The sequence below is a fragment of the Meles meles genome, chromosome 2 (assembly GCF_922984935.1).
Source record: "Meles meles chromosome 2, mMelMel3.1 paternal haplotype, whole genome shotgun sequence".
Lineage (NCBI taxonomy): Eukaryota > Metazoa > Chordata > Mammalia > Carnivora > Mustelidae > Meles > Meles meles.
The window spans coordinates 8,532,289-8,559,738 of record NC_060067.1 but is presented as its reverse complement, the minus strand read 5'-3'; the positions used below and the strand labels follow the sequence as shown (position 1 = coordinate 8,559,738).

General features: G+C 39.1%; 1 long non-coding RNA gene across 4 annotated transcripts; it reads right to left on the bottom strand.

The window, feature by feature from the left end:
* Positions 1-873: 873 nt before the first annotated feature.
* On the bottom strand, positions 874-27,450 carry LOC123937323. 4 transcript variants are annotated; one of them, XR_006817458.1, is made up of 6 exons: positions 26,366-27,450; positions 20,950-21,030; positions 13,237-13,308; positions 10,707-10,811; positions 6,111-6,256; positions 874-1,205 (listed from the first exon to the last, which is right to left on the bottom strand). It is a non-coding gene; the product is annotated as an uncharacterized LOC123937323 (long non-coding RNA). The 4 variants fall into 4 exon arrangements; XR_006817456.1 differs by lacking the exon at positions 6,111-6,256; XR_006817457.1 differs by lacking the exons at positions 874-1,205; positions 6,111-6,256 and adding an exon at positions 8,845-8,989 and having other exon boundaries at positions 13,225-13,308.

The window sequence follows — 27,450 nt, the reverse complement described above, 5'->3', positions numbered from 1 at the left end:
CTTCTAAATAAATTTTCACTCAATGGACTCCGGAGCTTTAAAACAAAATCATGTCTTTGACATAGGAATTACACTTCTAGGAATATATCCCAAAAGACAGTCGTAAATAATTGAATAAAAATCATTAAACACAAAGATATCAATGAAATGCTTTTATGGTTAGAAATGAGAGGTAGGTGAATTCTTAAAAACAGGGAAATCATTAAATAATATATACTATAGAAAATGAAGTCATAATATTCAAACAACTTAAAATATTTTAAATTGTGCATTATGATACATCAAATGAAAAAAATGAAAACTTTGCACCTGCGTAATATTTTGTATGTGCACAAAAACATGAAATATGGACAATGATTAGTTCTTAACAATGTAATTATAAGTGACATTTATTACTTAATTATTCTCAAAATTTTCTAAAGACCATGGGAAGTAGTCTGTCACCATGCATAAAAACTCAAGATCTGCATTTAGCTGTCTGACTTCTCATTTTTACTAGCTCTACAACCTCAGATACTCAACTAGTTTTGTGATCTTGGACGTCTTACTTAAAATTCTTGGAGCCTCAGTTTCCTCTTCTGTGAAAATGGGATAAGAATAATACCTACCTCATAGAGCTGCTTTAAAGATTAGTGAAATAATGTAAATTATTAAATGAAATTAATTATATGAAATAATGTACTGCATGAACAGTTCTAGCAAATAGTAAACTGTTCAATCAATTTTAGCCATTCATTACCTTATAAAGAAAAAATACACATGCGTGTGTGTGTGTGTATGTGTGTGTGTGTGTACACACCCACTCAAACATACATATTCAAGTTTTAAAACAATAAAAATAAACACAGCTGATTACATAAAAAGGCAGTTGAGTATTGTTAAAAGCCCATTTTAATCATGCTTATGTTGCTGAAGAAAGACCCAGGGAGGAGCCTGACACAGGGTAGGGTCCTCAGGGCAGCAAGGGTAGGCTCTGGCCCAGCAGAGTACGCTTCTCCTCTGCAACCTCGGTCGTCCCTGTTCCTCATGGATCACGTTTGTTTGGTCCTCTCCTGACTGCTCCGTGCTTTGGAATGAACAGGACATGATAGATGTTTTTCTTCTAGAAACAGGTTTTTGTACAAACCATTGAAAATGGGAGGTCTAATGCTCAAATTCTTTTTCTTCATTCCACGAGGGCCACAAACTCCATTTTCTCTACAGGCCTATGTAGAAAGTGAGAAAATATTAGAACAATTCTTTGAATTCACTTTGTATATTTTTTCCAGTACCCTGCAAGTTATAGTAGCTCTCTATCTCAACATAAAGAGAGCAAACCTGAGCAGTAATCCCAGCTCTCCATTAATGATCTTCGTCCATGGTGTGGTTTAGAAGAAAAGTATAGATCAGATTTTAGCTCTGGATTTATTAGAGCTGAATCAAGCAAATTCTTGAGTTTCTGAATGCTAAATTTCCCACCTATAAACTGGGATTATAAATAGTTACTTCAGAGAGTTATGGGAAAAACTAATAAAATATTACTTGGGGTAAGATATGTGAAATAGAGGCTCCTGGGTGGCTCAGTGATTAAACGTCTGCCTTCAGCTCAGGTTATGATCCCAGGGTCCTAAGACTAAACCCCATCAGGGCTCCCTGTTCAGTGAAGAGTCTGCTTCTCCCTCTCCCCCCCCTTCCCTTCTTGTTCTCTCTCTTTTTCTCTCTCTTAAACAAAACAAAAAATCCTAAAAAAAAATAAGATATGGGGTATACAATAAGCATCCATTAAATAGCAGCTACTACTACAGGAACTAAAGAAGAAAGGAAAGTGTGGCGTTTCCACGATGATAACAAGTGCTAACAATTGCTAACATTTAATATATGTCAAGCACTAGTTTGAGCATTTTATCTACAATAATGCATTTAATCCTCACAACAGCCTTAAGACTTGGGTAATATTATTAATCTATTCAATATTAATTTGTACAATATGATTTCTCTCTGTTTTATATATATGAGGCTACTGAGTATAAAATGTAGTTTGGAGATACTTTGGAGTCTTGCAACTCTGTTAGTATCTATATTATAAAATTCTCTCTCACTCTAGACTCTGAACTCTTTCTTTAATGACAGATCTCTGTATTCCCACGTTTGCTTGATTTATGGAAATTATACAGTAAATATATTTTAAAGAGAACCACTCTGCCTCCAAGGAGGGAACTTAGTTCTACACTCAGTGCAGTAATTCAATTCATTTAAGATTTCAGTGGCTACAAAGGAACAGACAAGTTGTATCTTCACCTACAATACATATTTTGAGATCAAAGTTTTATATTAATGATCAAGATTATTCATCAGTTGGCATTAAATAACAATTCATAGAGGTCATATACTGGGTATCAGTGATTATACTGCTACTTTGGCTCTCTGCTATCCATTGTGTTTTGGGTGCTATCTGCTATTTCCATGAGCCGACCAAATCAACCACAACGTGGTTCAGTCCATTTATTTGGTTTTGCTCAAAGCCTATGTCCACACAATTAATCAACTCAAATATGTAGAAATTTGAACCAGCCTTTAAATGATAGAAATAACCAGGGACCAAGCCACAAACTGAGGAATTTGGTTAAGTGACCACAAATATGGCTGAAGTCAAAGACTTTGGGATGGGCACATCACTGAACTGCAAGCAATGCACTAGAATATGTACTAGCAAAAAGTCCTGATCTGAAATTCTCCTCTGCATTAGGACATCAAAGGAAGCAAATGGCAAAGAATGTTTACTGTTATCATAATAAATCTGTTGGAACTCTACAATGTCCTTCAGCGTAGTATTTTTTGAAATCAGTGAATTTCCTTGAGATATTTCAGGGAAGAGTGAGTGGTTAAATCACTTTTGCACAATTTCTTTCTTTTCCAATTATATGAATATTTAAAAAATAGGACTTTTACATAACTTTAAAATATTCATATGTAAGTGGTTTGTGGCTTGGGTATTTAACTTTCTGAGTCATCATTTTACTGGCTTCTGGAAATGCTGTGGTTGTTCAGGTATGTGTTTTTATATTCCAACAGGGACATGAAGTAGTTAGAAAAGCCTTTAATTTCCTTTAGACTTTTGTTCTTCAGTGATACAAAATGACTCTCATTTAAAGATGCAGCTACCATGCTAATGGCTGTCAGGAAACATCTCCTTTGGAAGAAACATGCAATCTTTCTTTTAGAGAACGGTTTTGATTATTGTTTGCAAGCCCTGTTAATGTTTATATCACTTTCTTTTTGCTACTGTTTTATGGATCTTACATAACATTGAAGTAAACGTTGGTCAAATGTTGATTCTGGCACTATAACAGAAAGATTGAGGGCAGGGAGAATGAGGCGCGTAAAATACGTTACACACTTTGTAATAGAATGCTCCATAATTAATGCATCACTCTCCTGAGAACTCAGAGGGAGATGCCATAGAGTGTTATTCACTATAGGCCACCAATTTCACATTCTAGATTGAATGGTCAGAGATAATGGAATGTAGAAAGACCCGCACATTTTAGCAAAGGACTTAGTGATATATAGGACATGATTCTAGACAAGTCAAGCTGACTGGTAAGGATATAAATACATAAATAAAGACTGCTATCTTGAATATAAACACCAGTTTCCTGGCAGTCTAAAGATATATATCCAGGGGGCGCCTGAGTAGCTTAGTTGGTTAAGCATCTGACACTGGATCTCAGCTCAGGTCTTGATCTCAGGCTCATGGGTTCAAGCCTCACATTGGGCTACACACTGGACATGGAGCCTACTTAAAAAGCAAATTATTTATTTATTTAAATAAGGTGCCTTAGTGGCTCAGTCGATTAAGCATCGGCCTTCGGCTCAGATCATGATCCCAGGGTCCTGAGATTGAGTCCCTCACTGGGGGGGGGGGGGAGAATCTGCTTCTCCCTCTCTCTACACCCCCCCCAGCTCTCTCTCTCAAGTAAATAAATAAATAAATATATTTTTTTTAAATTTCAAGGAATAGATAGATAAAGATACATACCCAACTACTAGTGAATAAAATACTGAGAGGTAAGGCAAAGGTAGGTTAATGGCCTACTCTGGAAGGGGAGATGCCTATATCTACACAATGAATAAAAAAATAGTGTAGGGTCTCAGCCAGACAGATGCGTAAGGAGAAGTCATGTATTCTGCAAAGACCTCTTTTGGAAAATATACATCAGGTACTTGAGGGATAAACTTGAGCTTCCTAAAGCCAAGGGTGACCTATGGCTTCCCGGGAGTTTTAATGCGCAGTCTCAATCCAGCCTGGAGGTAATTGCATCACCTGCCGAGACTTCTGGGGTCAGCATGGATTTTGTAAAGACAGAGTTTGGCTCCATGGTCAGATGAAATCAGGTAATATAAGAGTCAAGGAAAATAGAATTTCCTCAAAGAAGGACTCCCACAGAACCGCTGAGCCTGCAGAGCCTCTACCCTCCGTACGTTACCTGAGGCGTGCACACCTCTCCACACAGGCAGAGAACGGCAAGACCTGGGTTCTCCGGCGCACTAAAGAGGTGTGGGTAATGTTGGAGGGGATGCGCATCATTTAACAGTGGCTACATTTTCAATTAAAATCCCAATTCAGTAACACAATTTATGGTGAAATGGGTAAAAACTTCAGTTCATAATCGTGGGTATCCAAGAAATGAGGACTAGATCTCTATTTTTCTGTAGTTCAGCTCAATTCTTATTTTGAATCCTATCCTACCTGGGTGGTGGACACACAATTGCACGTGACATCTGGTTCCTTCCTTTTCTGAGGATTGTTTCTAAATTAGGAGTTACACACAGAACAGAAATCATAGGATATGGTGTAAGTCCCGCCAGGTGGTTTTTCTTTTTTGTAATTCGAGTGCCTGACTTAAGCTTCGATTGCCCAGGACCCACTTCCATGAGGCATCCTCTTCAAGGATGGCTGTTTCCAATAAACACACTGCCCGCCGCAGAACTAGATAAAGAGCTGGGCACCTCCCCGTGAGGCCTTTATTTTATTTTATTTTAATTTACCTTTATTTTATTTTAATTTTATTTTTTTTTAATTATATTTTATTTCAGAGAAAGAGAGAGAGTGCAGGGTCAGGAGCAAGGCAGAGGGAGAGACAGAATGTTAAGCAGCCTCCGCACCCAGCAAGGAGCCTGGAGCCAGGCTTTATCTCAGGACCCTGAGATCATGACCTGAGCTGAAATCAAGAGCGGGTCGCTTAACCAACTGAGCCACCCAGGTGCCCCCAAGTCTCCCTGTTTCAGGTTTCTTGATTGATTTTGTTAACTGACCATTTGGGCTGCTTGTTTTTTCTCTTCTTGTGCTTTAAATTCCTGATCTTATGTTTTAAATTTACCAATACAGAGTAAGCCTACAAACCCCTAGACTCTTACCCTTGACCTCAATAAAAACTCCAGGCCCATGTCCTGTGTGTGTGTGTGTGTGTGTGTGTGTGTGTGTGTGTGTAATCATATAATACATCATTCTTGACAAATGTTTGCCAAATAAGAATTCATTGTGTACTTGAGATTTCATTCGCTATAAATACACATGATGAGAACAGGCATATATAGGAAGATGTACTCTTTGTGTTTCCTCCTCCTTCATCTGAGGGTGGAGCTAACATGTCTCAGGACTTTTGTCCTGTGGATCGGAGGGACAAGCACTTGGGAGGCTTAGAAGGAGATAAAACCCTAGGTTTATTTTCATTAGAAAGAACAGGGAACTTATCCAAGGAAAGCCCACTGAACCTCAAAAACTAAAAACGGGAAGGATCAAAGAATTGAGAAGAATGCTACCTGAGCCTGTTCTACAGGCTTTTTAATAAGGTTGGGACTGACAGAGAGAAGAGATTCAGGGCAAGGGACTATTAGGAGGGCTTTTGGGAGATAAATGAGTGGAATAGAGAGATTTCTAGGTTTTGCTCTGACCCAGGCCCTGTGATTCTCCTCGGTGAGTCTGTAAACAGATTTTGGTACATACTACCATTATTCTCCAGCTGGAATGTGCCAGCTCGGGGATGACACAAAGGCTGGGACGCTGGCCTTCAGGACCTGGCAAACACATACGTGGATAGGGGAAATAGGGCAGAGGATGGGGTTCTGACCTCTCCCACCACCAGGCCCAGCTTCCCACTTGCAGATTTTGTCCTTCTGGAACGATGAGGCGAACGGAACTCTGACGGCTCACTCTGGTCTGCTGGATGGGCAGTTCTCAGAGGAGCTGCCAGCATCCAAGGCCTTGCCCGGGGTTCTGATTTTAGGAGAGTGAAAATTACAACAATCCTTTCAAAGAGGGAGTATGCGAAAAATTTCTTTTTCTATAGAAATACATGTCTTTCTAAGTATTCTACAGATGATGAAACCAGTTATCTGTTATTTAGTTTCTCACTTTAAAGGTCTTCGGTTTGCATTTTTTTGTTCCTATGTTGTCTTCTCATTTTGGAAATAGCAAGTTAGCCCAAAACACGCGTCTTCGTTTAATCTCAGGACGGTGGTGGTGTAACCCCTGATGTTCTGCCCCCATGTGCTCTAGTTCCCCGTTACGGTACACAAAGTTAACATAGCCCTGGAGTTCTGGCGTCTGTTTGACACTTGCTCAAGAGTTCACAGCATTTATACATTTTTCCCGAAGGGTCTGACTTCCTCACAGTCCCTGCGGTTGGTTTTGTTTGGAGATTTTTGGCTACAGATTTAAACATCTAAGTGTAGTCTGCCTTTAGAAAACAGTGGACTGAGTCAGACACCCTTGATCCCTTTTTATGATCCTACTCAATATGTTGAGAAACCTCCCACCCTCTCCAGGCAAGTCTTTCTATCTTCAACAGAGCCACCCAGCACTTAACTGTATTCCAGACTAAAAGGAACGGAGTTAATAGACCTGGAAGCCTCTTGGATACTGAAATCAGGGATGCGCCTAATTCCGCTGTACTTCTTTGTGTTTGTAGTCGAAAGTATTTTTTTTAATTTATTTATTTTTTCAGCGTAACAGCATTCATTCTTTTTGCACAACACCCAGTGCTCCATGCAAAACGTGCCCTCCCTATTACCCACCACCTGTTCTCCCAAACTCCCACCCCTGACCCTTCAAAACTCTCAGGTTGTTTTTCAGAGTCCATAGTCTCTTATGGTTCGCCTCCCCTTCCAATTTTTTTTTTTTTATAAACATACAATGTATTTTTATCCCCAGGGGTACAGGTCTGTGAATCGCCAGGTTTACACACTTCACAGCACTCACGATAGCACATACCCTACCCAATGTCCATAACCCCCTCCCCCTCTCCCAATCCCACCTCCCCCCAGCAACCCCCAGTTTGTTTTGTGAGATTAAGAGTCATTTATGGTTTGTCTCCCTCCCAATCCCATCTTGTTTCATTTATTCTTCTCCTATCCCCCTAACCCCCCATGTTGCTTCTCCATGTCCTCATATCAGGGAGATCATATGATAGTTCTCTTTCTCCGATTGACTTATTTCACTAAGCATGATACCCTCTAGTTCCATCCACGTCGTCGCAAATGGCAAGATTTCATTTCTTTTGATGGCTGCATAGTATTCCATTGTGTATATATACCACATCTTCTTGATCCATTCATCTGTTGACGGACATCTAGGTTCTTTCCATAGTTTGGCTATTGTAGACATTGCTGCTATAAACATTTGGGTACACGTGCCCCTTCGGATCACTATGTTTGTATCTTTAGGGTAAATACCCAGTAGTGCAATTGCTGGGTCATAGGGTAGTTCTATTTTCAATTTTTTGAGGACCCTCCATGCTGTTTTCCAGAGTGATTGCACCAGCTTGCATTCCCACCAACAGTGGAGGAGGGTTCCCCTTTCTCCGCATCCTCGCCAGCATCTGTCATTTCCTGACTTGTTAATTTTAGTCATTCTGACTGGTGTGAGATGATATCTCATTGTGGTTTTGATTTGTATTTCCCTGATGCCGAGTGACGTGGAGCACTTTTTCATGTGTCTGTTGGCCATTTGGATGTCTTCTTCGCAGAAATGTCTGTTCATGTCCTCTGCCCATTTCTTGATTGGACTGTTTGTTCTTTGGGTGTTGAGTTTGCTAAGTTCCTTATAGATTTTGGATACTAGCCCTTTATCTGATATGTCATTTGCAAATATCTTCTCCCATTCTGTCAGTTGTCTTTTGGTTTTGTTAACTGTTTCCTTTGCTGTGCAAAAGCTTTTGATCTTGATGAAATCCCAATAGTTCATTTTTGCCCTTGCTTCCCTTGCCTTTGCCGTTGTTCCTAGGAAGATGTTGCTACGGCTGAGGTCGAAGAGGTTGCTGCCTGCATTCTCCTCAAGGATTTTGATGGATTCCTTTCTCACATTGAGGTCCTTCATCCATTTGGAGTCTATTTTCGTGTGTGGTGTAAGGAAGTGGTCCAATTTCATTTTTCTGCATATGGCTGTCCAATTTTCCCAGCACCATTTATTGAAGAGGCTGTCTTTTTTCCATTGGATATTCTTTCCTGCTTTGTCGAAGATTAGTTGACCAGAGAGTTGAGGGTCGATTTCTGGGCTCTCTATTCTGTTCCACTGATCAATGTGTCTGTTTTTGTGCCAGTACCATGCTGTCTTGATGATGACAGCTTTGTAATAGAGCTTGAAGTCTGGAATTGTGATGCCACCAACTTTGGCTTTCTTTTTCAATATTCCTTTGGCTATTCGAGGTCTTTTCTGGTTCCATATAAATTTTAGGATTATTTTTTCCATTTCTTTGAAAAAAATGGATGGTATTTTGATAGGGATTGCATTAAATGTGTAGATTGCTTTAGGTAGCATAGACATTTTCACAATATTTATTCTTCCAATCCAGGAACATGGAACATTTTTCCATTTCTTTGTGTCTTCCTCAATTTCTTTCATGAGTACTTTATAATTTTCTGCGTATAGATTCTTAGCCTCTTTGGTTATGTAGTCGAAAGTATTTCTGTTAGTTACTTTTATTTTGATGCAGTTGGAAATATGCTTCAACTACAAAAGAAGAAAGAATGACCTTTCATACTCTCATTTAATAATTGAGTTCTGATACAGGCAAATTAAACTGTAAGTGAGAGAAACAAAATCACTGCAAGTACTGAGTGATACATAAGTTCTTCACACCTCTTTGTGAACCTTATTCTGATCAAGTCAATACTATGTTGCTTTCTAATACCATTGCTGTGGATAAAACAATGCATGGATCTACAGGACAGTCCCCAAAGAGAAGAACGGCACCGAGGAGCACTCACAGAAAGACACACAAACCCTTTCTACACTAGGGCTCTGGGTATGAAAACATAAGTTGGGAGGAAGAGGAGGAGTGTGGGAAGAAAGGGTTGCAGGGACTGCAAAGCTCATTTTTTGCCATAACTTCACTTTGGGCGTGAGGATGGGGTGGGGGGTGGGGGCTCGTGTTTGTGTGTTGTTTGCGTGTTGTTAGGAGGTAGTCTGCAATGAAATATAACCGTCACGTATTTTCCTTTTAGAGATGGCTTTTAGTTCTGCAGATTCTTTTTAAGAAAATGAAAAATTGTTTAACAATTGGGACTGCAGTTTTGCCTGGCGAATTCACAATAACATGTCCAGGTTCATACAAAGATGACAAAAGGTCTCCCTATTGATTCATCCCGGTTTTCCCAGTCGTGTGAGGTTCCCAACTAGAAAAAGAAAGGAGTCCCTTTTAAAAAATTGTGAGAGAAGTGTATATGTTTCTATACCTTCTCACACATATAAGTGTTTGAGTCCATTTTCCCCCTCATTTTTATTTACCAGTATATTAAAAAATTGGGATTTATATCCCCAAATATTTATCTTTTATAATTATCATGCAATATGTTAAGAAATGCATGGAAGAAATTGATGGTTCAGAGCAAGAGAAATGAGAGCTAGTAGAGAGTTATCTGAAGGATGGGATTAATTACAAGGGGGCTTTTGATATAAAGTAAAAGGTTGTAAAAAAAATATTTCCTCCACTGAGGAGTACATACCTTTAAAGATAAAAGGATGATTTAACCACCAGTTCTTATAAATTTCACACCTTAATAGCTTTTGGATCCATGCCAGTCACTCTAGCTGCCTTGTCCCTACCCATGTATCTGGAATATTATTAAAAGCCACCTTGGAAGTTACCCTCGGCTGTTCTTTTTTCCTCACACATCCCATATCCAATACAGCAGGATATCTTGGTTCACTTTCCAAGTTTCATCACACACGCTGTCACGCTCTGGTCTGGGCCGCCATCTTCAGCCGCCTGAATGACTGCAATGACCTCTTCCCGGATACCATTAAGCTCACCCATGTCTACTCTTGATGCCCTTCCAGTAAGGTCCTTTCAGAATGTACCAGACCAGGACTCTCCTCTGTTTAAATCCACCATTATCTCCCCTCTCTCAGAGTTAACTGGAAATGAGTTGGGAGGTTTTGCTTGTTGTGTCTTTTGTTCTTTCTCTGACCACATGTTTTCCCCCTTGATCACTCATTCCAGCCACACAGGGCTCTGTACTCTTCCTTAAACCTAAAGCTGCCACATTTCCGTTTTGCAACTATTTATTCTGCCTGGAATTCTCTTCCACCAGATATCTGCTTGGCTTAATCCCTTACTTCCTTGAGATCTTTGTTCACACCTTCTCTTCTCCAGGAGGACAACTTTCTTGAGCTAGCTACTTTGTCCTTTCAACAAATCCCTCTCCGTTTTTAAGCACTTCCTTACCTTCTCATGAAAGCAGTTCCTCCAGGCTCCCTCTGGACTGTTTCTTCAGCTGCTCGAAAGCCTTCATCAAAGTGCCACACATCTGTGTAATTCAGTGTGTGGATCCTGTTGGCCATAAAGGATGACATGGGAGGGGAGATGCCCAACATTCACCCTTCCACTGACATCTCCTCAAGGCAGCAGCTGCCCGTCACAAAGCGTCATCATCCCGAATTTCAGATACCCACAGACCTACATAAACTCCTTAGACTCCATTACATTTTGGATTCCATTTGTTGTTGCAAATGTTTTATTAAATTAATTTAAAAATAATCATATTCATTTGTGTCCTCTTGATATTGCATGGGTTCCCGGCATCTTGGATCATACACCCTTGCACATTTGAAGCCCCAGATTTGGGTATAGTTTCCAGCACTTATTGGGTGTTTAATAAATATTTGATCAAGAAAAGGAAGGAAGGGCCATGTTATCCATTCCATCAACAATTCAGATAAAAAAATAGGGAATGCTTCACTCTGCAGAAATCCTAAGGCCAGTGCCTGGCAAGTTGCTGGTATAGAGTATCTGAAGTAAATTTAAAGAGTTTTTCACAATCTGCTTGTTCTGAGATAGAAGCAGTAGGATTTTTTTGTGTGGTGTATTGTCTTTTCAATATTCCCGTTGACAACACAATAAACCAGTCAAAAAATTATGAGAAAGCATACTTGATGTTACTCCTGTCCAATCCCAAATTTTGGAGTTTCAAGAAAACTATTTTATAAAGTGTAATGCTAAATTGAATTTTCCTCATTGAATCAGTACAAAGTAAGTGGTTGTCAAGAAATCATGCATAAATATGAAATGAAAAACACAAAACCAGCAGATGAATTCTGAGCAGGAAGTACAAAATCCGAGAATTATGCTTACCATGTTTGCATGAGTCAATGACTACCAAAACATTGATGCACTTTTATGCAAACTAAAACAATTTTACAAATAAATTAATGTCTAGACTGGGCTTTGGAAAATAGCTCCACTTGTAACTATAAGAAAAAAGCAAAGTTTAGGATTGTAATTGACTCTGGAAGCAGAGAAACAGAAGAGTGGAGGAACATAGATATATTTGATAATAGTGATAAAGCTCTAGATCCAATGCCCATGAGGTGTAATCATGAAAGTCTGTTTTGATTATGTTTTTTATTGTGTTTTAAACTTCATATCTTTGGTAAATGGTTTTGTTTTGCGTGTATTGATTATTACATAATAAAGTAGTACATAGTCAATATTGAAAACGAGTGATCTAGTATATTAAGTCTTTGGTTTTCTCATATGTTAAATGGGGAAAATAATCCTCATTAGATTGTCTTTAAAATTATATGAAATAATACATAAAAAATCTGCAATGTAGTACCTGACACATATGTATATATTATTAACCCTGCATGTATGTATATAGGTGATTTATGCTAATCTTTGTTCCAATTTTTAGTTTTTAAAAGTGTAACTTAGGGGATGTCTGGGTGGCTCAGTTAGTTAAACCTCTGCCTTTGGCTCAGGTCATGATCCCAAGGTCCTGAGATCAAGTCACGCATTGGGCTACCTGCTCAGCGGAGAGCTGGCTTCTCCCTCTGCCTGCCACTCTCCCACTTGTGTTCTCTCTCTCTCATTAATAAAGAAATAAAACCTTTTTTTAAAAGTGCAGTTTAGGGCGCCTGGGTGGCTCAGTGGGTTAAAGCCTCTGCCTTCGGCTCAGGTCATGATCCCAGAGTCCTGGGATCAAGCCCCGCAACAGACTCTCTGCTCAGCAGGGAGCCTGCTTCCTCCTCTCTCTCTGCCTGCCTCTCTGCCTTACTTGTGATCTCTGTCTGCGAAATAAACAAACAAAATCTAAAAAAAAAAAAAAAGTGCAGTTTAGTTTTTGGTAAATTTCAAAACATCATGTATAATAAACATTTCATTTGAATCCATCTTGAAATGTTTTAGACATACAACTATTTGATGAAAGTGACTACATCAATAATATATTTATCTTAGAAAATAAACACTGAACAGCCTTCTCTAAAATGCGGGAAGAATATCAAAATATGCCCTCCATCTGGTGTTACTGCTGTCCTGATGGCTAGCTGCAAAAGTCCTTGCCACAAATTAACTGACAATTGAATATTAACAATTCATGTAAAACATTAAGCTGGAAATTTTGGAGATAAGATGAGTCATGTTTGATTATGAATTGTGATGTATTCACACTACAATTAGACTGTCTATCTTCTTACTTAAAGGACATTTGCAGGAAAGACTTTCTAAAGTAAGTTCTACAATTCTGTCTTATTTCTTCATCTGTCCTGAGATAAAAATCAAATATGTAATAGAGTGGACACAATCAAATCAAGTCTCTCTCATTTACTTTGAAAAGTCTGTGAATTCACTCAAGATATAATTTGCTACATTTTAACCAAAATATACACTCAGATAAATAAGCTAAAAATAAAAACAAAACAAAACAAAATTAAACAAATAAATAAACAAGAGAAAAATATACATATACTCAGACCATCCAGTTGGGTTCTAGGCTGCACTCTTTCAAATGATGTTGGGTTCTCCTCCCTTCTGACCACTTCTCCCTCTGCAAAAACAAACAAGGAAGATATTGCTCCTTTTAGGGCTGGTTTTGACACTCAGTTCAGAATCAGTTGAGAAAAGTCAGCACGGATATGTTTAGATCTTTCCATTGAAGATGAAATTAATTATTGTCATCATCCCATGATGTTGTGAGTAAAAGCAGTGATGTTAATGAAAGTCATTATTATGTCCTTACCACATATTCCAGGCAAAATGTTCAGCACTTTACATATGATCTCATTGAATTCTCACAAAAACCTTCCCTCACTAAAGAAGTATGATTATCTGGAAATGACTTATCCAAGCTACACTGCTATTATGTTAAACTAGAATACCAGACTTCTGACTCTAGCTCTAAGACTCTTAACTGCTAATACTACAATATGGTGGTTCTTATATACTCTGTTCCACCATATTAATTCTTTTACATTTATTCAAATATTATGTATCAGTTGCAATCAATCACCAAGAGTTTCTTCTAGCATTACATTACGTAGCCTGGAAAGAATTTTTCATTGTCTGAAAGGAAATTTTTGAGACTCCATCTGAAGACTTCAAGGATTCTAAGATAAGAGGAAGAAATAATGAATTAGTCATGATATGAAAAAGGCTTTAATCTGACAGGATCTTTCCTGACAGGATCTTTGAGAATGTAGAGTCTATAGTTTTGCTCTGTGTTTCAGGTAGAAGAGGAGGAAAGGGTTCTGAAACTGTTTTGTTGAGTACTCAAGTAAAGCCAAGAAATGATTAATTGTTAACTAGTCAATTTATAAAAGAGAGAAAAAATAAAGATTAGAGATCTTTCTCAGCCTAGCATGCTAGACCATGTACTAGAAAGTTGATCAATAGGATGATTTATTTACTTCTTTTATTCAGACTAGTTTTGAAGAAAAAGATCTTTCTTGCCCATTAAAAACATATGAAGCTTGCTTTTCTCTCTTCTAGCCAAAAGCACACTGATTATTAAATGGACCATCTGCACTTTGGATTATTTTCACCATGGATTTTTGCTGCAGAGTCTTCTTGTTGTTTGATTCATTTTCCACGAGTGCAGAGCCATGAAGGCTATGGATGTGGGGCCACCTGGTGACGGATGAAGAAAAGTCCTGGAAACTGAACACTGAGATTAGAATTTTGGTTTCCTTTTCTAAACTGTTCATTTTCAACAAATACCTTCTGCAAAAGGGTATCCTGTGGCAATAGGTGATTTCTGCTCCTGAAGGGATGGTTACTATTATTACATTACTGACCTGTTTCTACGTGCCAGCCACTGCCATAAGCCGTCTGCACATATTCTATCGTTTAATGCTCAGAGAGATCCTAGTAAGTAAGTGCCATCATATATCGCCATTCTACAGATGAGGCAACTGAGACTGAGAAGAAATAAGTGTGATCTTAGGAAGACTCAAATTATTATGCCTGAAAATGTGGAAAGAAATGTCACTCTATATGAAAGTGCAAAATTACATGAAAATATTAAGAAGTAAATCAACATGTTTACCTTTTTGTAACATTTTAAACCTTCAAATTGTATCTTTCTTTAAAGATTTTATTTATTTATTTGACACAGAAAGGAGAGCCCAAGCAGGGAGAGAGGAGAAACAGACTCCCCAGTGAGCAGGGAGCCCAACTCCGGGTTGATTCCAGGACCCTGAGGTCATGACCTGAGCTGAAAGCAGACGCTTAACTGACTGAGCCACACATTTGCCCCTCAAACTGCATCTTATTAGTGTATTTTGGGTTAGAGAGTGTTTTTATAAAAATACAAATGATTAGGAAAGCATTAAAAATGTTCAAAGAACCATAAGAACTGATAATATGAATAAATTCAATAGTATAGAAATTTTAAAAGCATAAATATATTACATTCCCTATACCCCTAACCCTATGATCTTATTTTTTACCTTTATCTATGTTATGTTACAAGAGGGTGTGTGTATATGTGTGTGTGCATGGGTGTGTGTGAAAGCAAAAAACAGTTATCTTGTGGCTAAAATGAATAGTAAGTACCCCTGGATTCTATTTTCAGTGTGCTGAAATTTTTAGCAAATCATGTGCTCTGTGTCTATATTTCTATAGAAATTCCTTCAGGGATTTCAGGTGATATCTTCAAAAGTAAAGTCATTACATTCCCCTTACGTCGTTGTCTGTATTTTCTGTCTCCAACGATAGCAGCAGACATGGAGTTCCCCTGCCCAGATTCCACCGCAGACATTTGCCTTGACCAAAGTCAGACGCTCCCTGGAGAACACTGCCTCTAGTGGCTCAGTGAGGGTATAAAGGTGGGTCATTTCAGCTCTCCGTGGGAGGACAGTATTTGCTCCAGTATTTGCTGGGAGGGGTTGGGGGCTTACCATGCTGGGTTGTCTAAGTCTTAAATAGGGTCTGCATTGCAATGCAACTATTCTCTTCAGCCCAATCTTGTTCCCTCCCCCTTCTTTTCGTAGGTGTTGATCCCTAAAATGTCTTTAAATTCAAAATCATTTCACAATCTGCTTCCTATTTGTGTATGTGTGTGAGTGAGTGTGTGTGGTCAAAAAACACATAAAAATCTATTACCTTAACCATGTCTAAGTGGACAGCACAATACTGTTAACTATATGCACATTGTTGTACACCAGATCTCTAGACCCTTTTCATCGGCATCTGCTTCTTGAGAAGCCGATCTGTGACAACGCTTTAACGACCTAAATCCTCTTCAGATGTTTTGGCGTGCTGCTCTCATTTCTTGGTCATACCCTGGAAGGTATGCCATATGAAAATGCGATGGTGAAAAACATGGCGGACAACAAATACTGCAGAGTGTTTGCAGTGATCACATTCTCTTCTGTGGCATCTGTGAGAACTCCCCATACAAACTGAAGATTGGAGTGATTCTTTTTCTAGCCCTCATGAGATATAGATAGGAACTGGAAGGCTTTGTCCCGGGAACCTCTAAGCAGCCTGCTGAAGGTTTTTGTTTGTTTGTTTTTGTTTTTGTTTTTTTGTGTTTTTGTTTTTAATCAAAGAGAGGCCCAAAGCAACATGGCAGGTACCAAAGTTTTTGACTTAAATCTTTCCTGAAGTCTTGAGCATGATATTTGGAGTTTTGGAGTAAATTATATTTATTCAAAAGTGAGGTCACAAAAAAAATTCCATGCTTTGGTATTTGTATCTCTAAAATGGGGAGTTTGGGCTATTATAATCATTTCAATTTCAGTCCGGTAATTTAAAGATGGTGGAAAATTTTTTGCTACTCCTTCTTGAGGAGAGGAATCTAATCCCCACCCTCTTGATTCTGAGTTGATATTAGTGACTTGCTTAACAACTAGGATGAGGCACAAGAATGTGGCATGAATTCCGAGCTAGGTCACACAAAGCCTGAGGATGCACCTTGATCTCTAGGACCATTCTCTGTGGGAGCCTTTGTGCAAACCAGCATTTTTCGGGTGAACAGACCAGCACTTTTCTGAGCAGCAGGATTGGAGAGAGGAATTACAAAGGGACAGGAGGAAACTTTTGAGGGTAATGGATATTTATATTCATTATCTTGACTCTGACAATGGTTTCAGAGATGTATATCTATATCAAAGTTCATCAGATTATAAATTCTGAATACGCAAAGTTCTTGCAGGGAAATTATACCTTAATAAAGCTATAAAATGAGAGACATTGGTGAGCTTAGAGAATTTCCCTAGGAACCAGAAAGTTGGATCCAGTGGATCCAATAGCTGGGTGGGAGGGGGGAAAAGGCACCTGAATTTCACAGTAGAATTAGGCTGACAAAGGTAACGAAACCATCCCTCGTGGGACGGGGACACCATGGATTGCATAATTGACCTCTGGACTCCTGAAAAGTGGTTACTTTTATGAGAGTGATTGCTTTTGGTACTGCCTCTGGCAAGGGATGCCTCTGCCCTCACCCATTGCCAGGTTAATTCAGCTCTTCCAAGGTCACCACAGACCACCTTGTTGGTTGGTACTGAATCCTACTGGGACCTCTTAGATAAGTCCAGAAGCATCTATTTAATTTCATAAAAGCCTTATTGAGCAAGTAAAAGGGGTTTTCTCCTTATCTTCAACAGCTCTTAGAAGCTGGCTTTATCCTCTTACCAGCCAACCGTGATACCCTGGCTTCAAAGAAAGTTGAACCAGTCATGAGAAAGTGTGGGAAGCCGCGGTAAGGCTTGAGACGAGAGCCAAACCAGGCTCGGACTTGTGCCTCCTCCAATGTCTCACTGCCTGATTCAAGGCAGAGGATAACGGAGTTGAGTTGCATTTGAGAAAGAGCCTGTGCCATGCGCTGCTTGCTCGCCTATGTGACTTCTCACATGCCTTCTAGATATTTGACCTTCAAAACAACCCAGATGCACTCGTTAATCTTCTAGTGGTTCTTGCTGTCCTGTTAGAAGCTATGAGATAACTTCCAAGTGTGTTTCTAGTGGATGATGTTTACCATCCACCACCTGGCGCTGGTATGTCTGTAGTGAAAAATATTATGAAACTGGTGTGTGAACCTTTAATCCTGCAGCAACACTTAGATAAGGCACCCTTTCACTGTAAGACTTCTATATACTCTCTTGTTTTTACTAATAAAGCGGCATTTGGTGGAAATCATCCCCGGTGCTCCTCCTGCCCCCATCTCTTTGTCTCTTTGATTTCTTTTCGCCATCCTCTTACCCTCGCGTTCCTGGTCGATTTGTCACGCAGGCCGTGGCAAGAAAGCATGGCAGTTAAATATTTGTCAGCCTGAGTTGATCAATAAGAGTAGGGAAACCCACAGGCAGCCACATTTTTTTCTTTTTTTCAGGACTTTTTGCACTATGACAATCCGAAAGACACTCTGATAATAAGTAGAATAACTGTACTGGACAATATTCTTTAATAGATGTTCTTAGACTATTGGTTTCTAACAAAACAATCCTCTAAGGTTATTGGCCTTGCATTACTCAGCATTATGGTTTCTTGCTTTCTTTATACATATCAAGTATCCTTTTTACCTAGAAAATATACCTTGACTCTAGCACAAAGCTTCTCCTCTAATTTATCCTTCCATTTCCCAGGTACTTGGGTTTCCCCGAAATAAAACCTGTTTGAATCCGACTCAGGGGGTTTTCTATAATGATGCTCAGGAGAGAAAAAGAGTATGCTTTATCTTCTTTTTTCCCTATCTCTATCTGCTATTGAGATACTGAATTCTCATTGGTCTACTGGGGCACTATTTTGTCAGGACTTTTTAAAAAAATAGGAATATTCCTAGCTAACGCTCCTTCTTCCTGCCCTATTAGTCACATGACCAGAGTTACCAGCTCCATCTTAGTCTTTCTTAAAACAGAGACTATTCTCTTAACTCACTGATTTATTCATTCATTCATTCATGTATGTGTTCAAGATCATCGTCAAGTAGCTGGGACTAGCCACGCTGACTAGATTCAATCAGGTTATCTTTTACTTGAGCATATGCCTGGCTTCTTTTCTACTCTGTTGCCACTCAGATAAACTTTAGCAAGTTATTAAGCTTCTTTGAGCATCAATTTCCTTATTGATAAGATAAGGATACCGACTACTTTGTAACATTATTGTCAGTAGTTAGTAAGACGTAAACTATATGACACAAATTAGACACACAATAAAAGTGGGTAGATTTATACTAGATCATGTAGTCAGAGGATTTTCTCTGCTTCATTTAGGTAAATTTCATTTCCTTATCCGACTGATTAAGTCATCCGTTGTATTTTTCTCCCTCCTTCCACTGACCGCATAGGAAGTCTAGTCTTGCTGTGCACAACCACTGGTTGAAAGATAGTCAAAAGTCAGCCTGAGGAGCAAGTACCTCAACCGGAAAGCACTAATACAGAGGACTTGAGAAAGAAAAAAATCCCAAACTAAGAGACTAAAATACATAAATCTTCCCTGAATTGGTTCTGTTCTGTATTTTGAAAACTAAGGTATAAAAGATGTAAAAAATTCCATAGAAAATTTTAAACTTTCTAAGTAAAAATGTGATTGGTAAAAGAAAAACTTTCTAGGAAAGTTTACATTTGCATGTTAAGAAAAAAGGGAAGGCAGAAGAAAGGCAGGAAGGGAGGGAACAAGGGAGGAAAGAAGAGAGAAGGGACCAAATACGTGGAATTCCCAACTGCCAAAATGGTAGAGAGAAAAGAATCCATCCTTGGAGCATATGAAGAAGCATCTTTTTTAAAGTTAAATAAATAAAACCTGGTGTTGACCAAACACTTCATTTAAATAACATAATGACAACCTATGGTACATAATAAATCATTTTGACCAACCAACAGCGACACTGGGTACATTGTCAAGCGAATCCTTGCTACTTTGTTTTTCAAATATAATAAAGCCACAACAGGGTGCTTCTCTAGCACAAAAGCCTCATGGTTCAAGCTGTAATTGAGAAAAGGTAGAAGGCAGGCTGCGCAGAGTACCAGGAATGAGAGCAGCAGCAACTGAGCTCTGTAATGTAACGTCAGTGAGTCTAAAACAAATAAGAACACTCTACCAGACCCTCATATTATTGTCTTAATATTTTTTTCTTTGTAATTTGGTTATATTCAACATTTGGTTAATCTAGTCACTACCAATATATGTATATTATATTATATTATATTATATTTGAACTAAATTACATTGGAAAGTAGTCTTTCATATGACTATTTAAAAGCTTTAAGCATCTTACGTGGCCTCACAACTCGGTGTGATAGGAAGTGGCATATTTTTACCGCGCTTTAGAAATTCAAGACACTAAACACACTGGTTCCATTTCAGCCCCACAGAGTACTCCCAGCTCTTGCTTTAGTTAGGGTCTTCCTAAGAGCTGTCACTCAGAGACAGATTCAAGTGTAAATAGTTTAATTTGAAAGGGATCCCTATAAGCACGGAAGGGATAGAGAGAGAGTAAAGGAAAGAGAAAGCACTCGGTCAAGTGTTAGTTGTCAAACAAGTTATTGCTATGCCTTAACTGGAACTTCACTGGAACCATGTGAAACATGGCCATCGGGGTTATCCCTCCTGATGGGCGAGGGAGCTGGGGTATGTACGCTACTCTAGCAGGTCATTAGTTAGAGAATGCTTTCAGGGGCATCCATTTTCCAGTATTTCCAGCCATTGCTCTGCTGGTTCAGTGGACTCTGGTGAACAGATAAAGCCTCCTGAAGACTAAGTACAGTGAGGGATGGAATAGTGAAGACGAGATGATGTGGGAGAGAGGTGAGGGGATCCGTCAACATGGCCAGAGCTCTGACTTCATTTATTTGAAGTTTCATTAGCAGGATCACTAAGAAACTTGGGGAAATCGTGGAGGAATTATCCTATACTTTTGATATCTTTGATTTTTCTCATCCCTAAAATCAATTAAAAACAAACAATGGATTAAGAAAGGGTAAAGAACTTTCTGTTGTGTTCTTTTTTTTTTTTTCAGAAACCTTAATTTAGATTTACTGTTTTGCTCTACATTTTCAGTTACCAAAAAGGCAAAACTGCTATTGCTATTCTTTTCTACCACTGAAGAGGCGAAGACATGAAAGAAACCTTTTAAGGAGCAGGGGGAAAAAGGCTTAGTGCAATTCCAGCAAGTGATTGAGCTGACTTCTGAAACCTCTTATTAGTTGCATGAGAAATGAAGAATTTTAATTGAGAAAAATCAACTCACCTCCTCAAAACTATCTAGAAGCTTCTGTATCCATTTCCACTGCAAAGCCAGGTAGAGGTCTCTTCAAGAATAAGCTTCACACTAAAATAATGAGATTTTTGAGATAAATTATTTCTCTGCTTTTAGATAGTCCTTTGCCATGGTCCTTTGGGGTTCCCTGGTGAACTGAAATGATCCCAACAGGATTTCTTCACCATTTTCCAGAAGCCATGGGCATCTCACTTATATTGCCAAAGGCCGTTGGACCCAGTCGTCATGGTGAAAGGAACTCCCAGGTTATGGGAGTCAGATTGCTGGGGGCCAGCCAACATGCGCCGAGGGTTGCTGCAATCACACTAGCTCCGATTCACATTTAATTCTTATTTCAGAAACTTTCTCCTGCTTCTCTAATTATTTTAACTCTGCAGAATGGATGTTAGCCTGCTCTCCAAACTGTGTCTTGGAGTTTGTTTCTATGAAAACAATGAAACCTTCACTCTAGAATTCAGAAGAAAAGGGTCCCAATAGCTAAAACAAAACTGATGTCTGTAGCATGTAACCTTTCATGGGGACAGAGATTTTTTCTTACTGTTTTGCTTACCCAGCACCTAGACATTCTGCATTTGCAGAAGCATAATAACACACATTCTCAAAAGCATTTACATGATTTCCCAATTTTTATAATAGGAATTATTCTGAATCTTTCTTAATTCTTCAATACATTTGGGATGGAAAGGAGTAGACTGTGTCCTCATGCACTGGCATTGAGATGTTACACTCATACTTGGTCCAATGGAAACAGTGGAAACAGTAATGGGATAGGGACTGGTTTCATCAAAGAGCGCAGCTCTGTTAGATTCCCTTTAAAATCCAATGTGACGATCTTGAGGACTGTAGAAAATATCTTAATTTTAAGAAAGAGTTTGCAGCAAATGAAGACCTAATTTTTGGTCAGCCCTTGATATCAGTTTCCTTTTTTGAGAAAAGTGATTCTCACTGACTCTTTTAAATGCATTTCTATATGAAAACTAATATTTGTAGTTTTTAAAATTAACATGGAAACCCCATATGGCATTTTTCCTTCTATTTGATTTTGCAGAATCTTCTGGAATATCATAACACTATTTATAGGAGATAAGCTATGATCTCATCAATAAAGAAGTCGCCTTCAGAAAAAATTAATAGAAACATGCAACTATTTCACAGTGATATCATATCTATCTATATACATATATATATATATATTAATTAATGCAAATAAAAGAAAAAGAGCAAGTTAGAAACCACAGGCTAAAAATACAATATTATTGGGATGCCTGGGTGGTTTAGTTGCTTAAGCATCTGCCTTCAGCTCAGGTCATGATCTCAGGACCCTGAGATCTGATTGACTCCCACACTGGGTTTCTTGATCAGCAAGGAGCCTGCTTCTCCCTCTTCCTGCTGCTCCCCCTGCTTGTGCTCTCTCTCTCTGGAAAATAAATAAATAAATTTAAAAAATTATATATATATATATAATATTTTTTATAGAGCAGGATTTTATAAAGCAGGATCTCAGGAGGGTCTAGGATGCATCATGGGTCTTCAAAGCCAGCAGGAGATGATAGTTTTCTGAGCCTTTGTTAACATAACCCTGAGTAAAAATACATGGGTTCACTATTTGCTTCAATATTAAGAGACAATTTTTGTGAACTATGGCTCTCTAATTATATATGGATATAGATACACACAGTGGGACATGGGTCTATAAAATTCAACTAATATTCAGATATATAAATATATTTCTTATAGAGCAAGATCTGTTTTTTAGCAAGCAGATGTCTACATCAATTCAAATCTTACTTTCCTTAGAGGTCTAGAGATACAGACTAAAAAATTCCAAAATCTAATTCATATCAGGGCCAGCTGACTTATGCATTAGGTACAGTAGACACAGTGTGTAGCCCCCAATAAATTTTGTGACCCATAAAAATGTTTCAGTTTCTTTTAAGATGAAAATAAAGATTTAGAGTTAGACTTACTTTTTTTCTCACAAAAGAGAAAGATGCCTAAAAGAAAAGAAAAGGCTGAAGTACTTCAAATTATGTCAAAAATAATTTTTACTATTGAGATGATTAGGATGGGAAAGCCCCATCAAGGTAAGAGTGTCCAGGGCCCATGAAAGTCCTTTGGCAACCCTGTCAACATTCAATGAATGCAAACATAGATTTGTTTGTTTGTTTGAATACAATTAACATTTGTTATCAAAGCATCAGACAAGAGAAAACTCCATTGATCTGAAGGTGTGCCTACCTTCATGCAGTGCAACAGAAAGCAAGAAACTGCCAAGAGAGCAATAGAGCAATGGTCAGTTGGAAGTTATATTTACACTGGATTTCTTCCTCCAGTTCCCTGCGGCCCCTAGACCCTGTATGCTTAGCTGTCTCTGAGGACTGGGGCTGGCTGAAGTGGCTTTTTATATGATTGCAACACTAACCATGTGGGGGGCCCTCATCCTTGCACTATGTTACTGGAAATGACACCAAACCCAATACGCCCCCCTGCCCTTTGAAACGAACCCTGAGAGAAACAAACACTCCTAGGACTCTTAACAAATTTTCAGCATGCTTAAATATTAACCTCAGTTTGTATAAAAACTACTTGTTTAATGTGTATGTCTTATTCTGTTTGGGCTGCTATAACAGAAACATCACGGACCAGGTGGCTTGAACAATAAACATTTATTTCTCAGAGTTCTGGAGCCTGAGAAGTCCCAGAGTAAAGCACTGGTAGATCCTGTGTCTGAGGAGAAAACTCCTCCTGGTTGTAGAAGGCCGCCTTCTTGCTGTGTCCTCACAAGATAGAAGGTGCAAGAGGGCTCTCTGGGGTCTCTCTCTCTCTCTCTCTCTCTTTTTTTTAAATATTTTACTTATTTATTTGACAGAGATCACAAGTAGGCAGAGAGGCAGGCAGAGAGAGAGGAGGAAGCAGGCTCCCCACTGAGCAGAGAGCCCGATGCGGGGCTCGATCCCAGGACCCTGAGATCATGACCCAAGCCAAAGGCAGAAGCTTTAACCCAGGTGCCCCTGGGGTCTCTTTTATAGGAAAAAAAAATCTCATTCAGGAAATCTCCACTGTCATGACCTCATCACTTCCCAAAGACCCCACCTCCAACTACCATCACTTGGAGATTAGCTTCAACGTATGAATTGGAGAGGGGGCACAAACATTTCAGCTCAAACAGCACACATTTGATTATCAATTTGATTATCTGTCTCAATTTGATTATCTGTACTTATATCCTCAAATTTTATAATATTTTATTTTGAAGTATCTTTAAAGTTACAGAGGAGTTGCAAGAAAAGAATAAAGAATTCTAAAAAAATCTTCACCCAATTTCCCAGGATCTCCTAAAAACAAGAAAATGTTCTTATATAGCCAGAGTTATAATGATCAAAAAGAGAAAATTAATGGTGATTCAATACCATTATTTAATCTATAGACTTTATTCAACTTAGGAAAATTTCCCCAATGATATTCTTCGTATAGATGGATAGCTGGATAGATTGGTAGATGGGTGGACAGAGAGAGAGATGCTGAGATAAAACTTCAAGATTTAAATCTAAGATCACATATAGCATTTATTTGTCAATATCTAATATCTGGTCTCCTTTATTCTGGAATAGAGTTCCCTCACTTTGGTTTTGTCTGATGTTTCTTCATGATTAGGTTCATTTTGTGCAGAAATATTTCAGTGTGATACTGTGTACCTCTCAGTGCATCTTCTAAGAGCCTTGTTTCCATATGCGCAAGTAATAATTACAAGGATTTTGTAATTAGCCAAAGTTTCAGTTTATGTCCTGGGGTAAAAAATAGTTTCTGAATGAAACTTGCCTGATCTGTTCCCACTGCCATTCTTATTTTACAAGAATCATGTCAGTTTCTGGGTATAATGAGCACTGTCCAAGAGCCCTTGCCATAGTTATAATTACTAAACACTTTATTTTGATAGTACTTTTCCTGTCTTCTAGAGCTCAATGCAGCAGTAAGCAGTTGCTCACAGAAGGTGCACATGCGTGCATGCATGTGTGTGTGTGTGCGTGTATGTGTTTGGGGGAAGGAGGCATGAAATTTATATTAAATCACTCACTAATGAAACCAGACAATTGTTATAAGTATTTGGTTTTTCATGTTTTTAACTTTTGTATTTTTTCTGAATTTAATCATTTATTAACCTGATAATGTCACTTAATAAAACCAGGGTTATTAATTATTTAGTTAAGTGCTTTTTCATCATGTTATGTGCCAGGCATTGTGGTACATTCTGTGAATACAACAGGAATAAGATCTAATCTCTTCCCCGTAGACCTCGCAATCTAGTGAGCTACTGGACAGACGAGTCAAGTGCAGGGGTAGACCGCTGTAATGGGTAAGTACAGTGGCCATGGGAGCACGAGGACGGGACCTTTCGACCATCTTGAGGTAACTGATATATGAACTGAGACCTTGGTCTGAGTGTGGAGTCCATAAGGCAGACGCGTCATGGAGAAGAGAAGAGAGAGGAGAGGGTTTTTGATTGCATGGTCTCTCTCCTACCAACCCTGCCTCTCCTCAGAGGCAGTTCTCACAAGGGAAGTGACTGAAGAAAATTGCAGCCACTTACTAAGTCTCCTTAGAAAGAAACCACCCCCAAAATGTGAACTTCTGAATACGCAGTGAAGCTATTGACCCTTTGGCAAATATACTGTATTGCCCATTTTTATCATCACTGTCACCAGTTTTATTAATATAATAATGGGAATTATGGTTCCTTTTCTAAAAGCTCAGAAAAGAATAAGCAGCTTCCAACACAGTTAATGAATAGATATGTATCACAATGTTCTGCTTTATCACATTCAAATTCTCAACAAAGGGGAACAACCAAGGCATCAAGTGCTCTGAGTCAGGGAGGAGCTAGACAGAGACTAGGCAGAGCCGGATGACCGGCCCCAGCTCTGACTCAGGAGAGCAGCAGTCTTTGAGACCGCTGCTCTCCTCAGCTCAAATCCTCTAACCTCCCCAGCAGTGACAGCTAAGCCAACGGTCAGTCAGGAGAACACAACTTTGTTAGTCTCCTACCCCAGCTCTCATCCCTTGTTTACTCCTCCGTCTGCTATACATCAGCCTGGATGCCATAGTCTATAATGCTCATCTTGTAGACACTTCTAGAATAGATTAAGTTAAAGAAGCTCCTGTAAGAATCATAACTCTCTCTCTCTCTCTTTATGGAACCATTCTTACTTCTCATATACCATGAAGTACATCTTCACAGCTTTGAAATGTCTCTTTTCTTCTTCCTCCTTTTTCCCCCTTCCTTCCTTCCATTCTTTTCTTCTTGCCATTTGACATAGTGCTACATCACAAATACCACTCCTTCTGAGCATAAAAAAGTATGAAAAAGAAAGTAAAAATGATCCCTCACCTCACCCTCCAGAGACGAAGGCTGTTAAGATTTTGACAGATTTCAACTCAACCGGTGTGTCTGTATGTGCTGCAATTTTATGTCCTGGTTATTTCACCTTCTATGGTGTCGTCAGTATTTCTCACATCAGTCAGTACTGTGGGGCACCTGGGTGGCTCAGTCGGTTAGGTGTCTGCCTTCGGCTCAGGTCATGATCTCTGGGTCCTGGAATCGAGTCCTGCTTCAGGCTCCCTGCTCTGGGGGTCTGCTTGTCTCCCTCATGTTCTGCACCCACCCCCCGACTCGCTCAAGCACGGGTGCCTGCACTCTCTGAAATAAATAAATGAATCTTCAAAAAACAGCAGTCAGTACTTCTACTGGATGATCGTCCTGTCAGCATTTCTACTTCTACTTCCACTTGCATTTGTGACGTTTCCCAACACGTGACTTTTTATAAAAATTCCATCGTGAATCTCTTCTCCCTTCCTAGGCCTCCTGCACTAGACTGAGTCCTCCTTTCATTCACCCAGATTACCACAGAAATCTCCTTCAGGGCCTAACCTCCAGCTTTTAAATTCTCCTGCCTCTGAGTCTTTGTTCATACTCTTCTCTCTGGTATACGTTTTCCATTTCTTTGCATGGACAAGAAATTCTTTGCATCCTTTCAAATTCAACTGAGATAGCACCACTGTTTGGAAACTTCCGGAAAGTTCTTTCAACCTCCACCTCATCGTATGGGTTAAGAGCTCAAGGTTTTCTCTTCGCTGCCTGTGAACTGTCCTATCGCCAACTGAACCGTAAGTGACTTCTTGGGGTTTTTTTTCCCCTTAACAACAGGAGCTAGATTTGAATCACAAGCACCTCACACAGAGTGAACACTCAAGACAACTCTCCTGAAAAGTTATCCTGTCTCAGCAGCCAAGAGTTCCTGGTCTGAGGCCAGTTTCCTTCTGTTGACGGCGTTACAATGTCGCATGCCTAACGCGTGACTCATGGATTCTTGGACAATGTCATTTCTCCAAATGGCTATGAAACCTTGTCCACTTGTGGAATTTCCCAAGGATTTCAGAATCTCCCTTTAAAATCCCTTTTCTCCAACATTTCTG